Source organism: Chenopodium album, chromosome 8, assembly GCF_948465745.1.
Source record: "Chenopodium album chromosome 8, dcCheAlbu1.1, whole genome shotgun sequence".
NCBI lineage: Eukaryota > Viridiplantae > Streptophyta > Magnoliopsida > Caryophyllales > Amaranthaceae > Chenopodium > Chenopodium album.
Genome location: NC_137841.1, coordinates 53,081,339 through 53,084,387, shown reverse-complemented (window position 1 = coordinate 53,084,387; position 3,049 = coordinate 53,081,339).

Genomic DNA, 3,049 nt, shown 5'->3' with positions numbered 1-3,049 from the left:
CTATTTCTCTTCTTTTGGATGTGCACGTCCGTGCATTTTAGGATGCACATCCGTGCCAAGTCCGGCACGTCCGTGCTGACCTGTAGTCGTGCCCGACTTTTGTTTCTCCGTCCTTTTTATTTGGGGGTATTTATAAATAACCCCTTGAGCTCATTTGTACAACATCGAAATTTTTAGAGCTTTCTCCTAGTGTGTAATTGTAGAAACACAAATATTCTCAAATCATTAGTAAGATTTTAATCAATAGCTTGAAATTTTCAATCTCAATCATTGTAGAAGACAAGTTTTACCGTTGTTATTCAAGTTTAAGCTTCTAGTAACTTTTTCTCACTCTTCTCTTCAATTTTAATTGCTTATTTTTCTTAATTCTTGTATGCTTAGATTGTTACTTATCTTAATCTTTAGTTTGAATCTTGTTCATGAGTAGCTTGAAAACCTTAATTGCTTTAATTTCCATGGATTGTGAGTAGTCTAATTTTCTAGGGTTTGGGTAAAACCCTCAATATAGTCACTAATTACATGTTGCATATGTTAATTTGGTAATGGTTGGGTGTTAATTAGTTGAGCTTAAGTGGTTTAATTTCTTAGTTTTCGTATATGGCCATTGCTAGAATTATTATTCAAGCTTTCTCAACAAAGAATCGAGAGATGAACTTGAGTTAGCTCCCTTATGCTTAATTGACTTGAAATGCCATGAGGATAGGCATTTCCAGTCAAGGGAATTTTTTTGTCATCTTGATTATGATTTAATACTTGTTTTATGCTTTGTAACAACCAGAGTAGGTTGTATCCATGATTCAAGTAATCCCTCTAGCTTAAGAGAGTAGTTGGGTGCTTTAAATGACTTTCCTATACTATCCCCTTAATTTACCATTGTTTTCTACATGTTAATTGTGATTTGTGATGAAGTTGAGTGGTATTTCCCGAGACCTTGATTCCTGTAAATATCGTTAATATCCCCTTAGTCTTAGTTGATTTGAACTAGTACATGTTACACAAAACCAACCAAACATTGACTTCATTTAGCTTATTTAAACGGTAGTATCTCAGTAGTTGATTTAAAGCCTCTCTTTGGTTCGACGCTTTCTTACCCTTGCTATTAGCTAGTGAGACCAAGATAGGACTTTATGTTTGGTAGGCTCGACGACGGCCTATCATAATGCTCTCACTCAACTGCCAAGCTACAAATGCCTTTAACTCAGGATTGGTGTGGCAAATCATGTCAGTATACCTTGGAATCAAGGGGTAGGACTTATCATGCCCACCAAACAGTTCTTGAATGACATAACTATTAAGCATTTACAATGAAGCTTGTTTCATATATATCCCAAATCTCTGAAAGAGAAGTTTATTCAATGCTTTTCCTGAAATGTCTAGAGCAGCTATAATATATTCCATCACTTTTGGAGTAGCCCACTTTACAGTGCAAATAGGGTTATATGTTTCTAAACCCTACAATTATGGTTATCTTGCCATAATTTCTTTATTTCCCATGTCTTACCATTAACTAACCTACTGGCATGCAATATTCACTCACAGCATTCAGCATAACATGTCACAGTGTAACTAGTATTGTCTGCATCAACAACATGTAAAGCAAAATCTTTTTGGACTACATAATCTTTCAAAGTATCCCTTAAATGAGCCTTGTCTATGAAAATCATCAAGGGTCTAAGAACAATCTTCCCAAATTTCACATTTTTATACATTTCACCATTCCCATACAACTATTTGAAGTAGTTATCATCATCAACATCATCTATAAATCCAGACTAGAAACCCTGCTCCTAATTGTCTTCTATGTAGGGAACATGTCCTATCTCTTCCCCCTCATCTTCTGGTACATCACAATTAGGGATAACTTCACATATGAATCTTCATTCACATCATCAAACTCTCCACCAATATCAGTGAAATCCTCATCATCTTTACGACTTTCACTAGAGTAACTAGGGTCACCCCCACCATCATCATCAATCTCAAAAGGGACTCTTATAGTAGTTGGTTGACTGCTTTCCCCAACCTCACTTGGCTTATTGGGGACTCTAGCCTTAGCAACATTCCAAATTCCCTTTTGAATAGTTGTACTCTTAGGAAAATTTCTACCAAAAAGGGTGGGGTTAGTTGTTAGATTTAGACCTCTTGTTTTTGGACTAGTTGAAATAAAATAGTTGGTTACTTGGTAGTAGCTGGTGAAAACCTAGGGCTTCTCCTAACAACTAGTGTCTTGAAAACAGTGTGTGGTGTAATGGGAGATGGGGATAACTTCTCACCACCAGAAATGATGAGCTTTGCCTTACCCTTACCCTTGCCCTTTGCCTTACCCTTTTTCCCTTTTCCCTTTGCTGAAGCACCAGAAGAACCAGCTACTTCTTCTCCCTCAGCCTTATCTTGACCCTTATCCTTGTCCAAATACTTCTCAAACTACTTTCTACCCCTTCTATACTCTTTTGCAGACTAGTTTGCACTATTTAGTTCATATGAGTCTTCTATTTCAGTGAAGGGCGCATCTGGGTTATAGTTTAAAATCCTAGGGTCAGAGTCTTCTAATCAAGGGTTAACAGGAGATATAGGACTTGTTGGTTGAGGTATTTATTGGTATGTAAATCTCAATATTCTCCTATTTTTAGATTGCTACTTCTAGAATTTGAAAGGTTTGTAGGAGCATCAGAAGGAGGAGCTTTAAAAGGGTTGGCATCTTGTATATTCTGAAGTGGTGGTTCATCAACAAGTGGAGGTTCATCAAGGGGTGGTTGATTAATAAGTGGAGCTTCACCAATTGGTGGTTGATTAACAAGTGGAGGTTCATCAAGTGGTGCTTGGTTAGCTCTTTCAGCAGCTATTTTGTTTCTCCTAAACTCAGACACTAGATCATTTAAGGAAGTTGAATTCATAGTAGTCCCAACTAAAATCTCATACATAATAGAATTTGGGACTGTCCTAAACAACCTCATTATCCCACCATCATCATTTATTGGCCAATGTTTACCTCTATAAGCATAAGCAAAAATAGGGTTCACTATAACTACTCCCTTTTTTTGTAACTTAT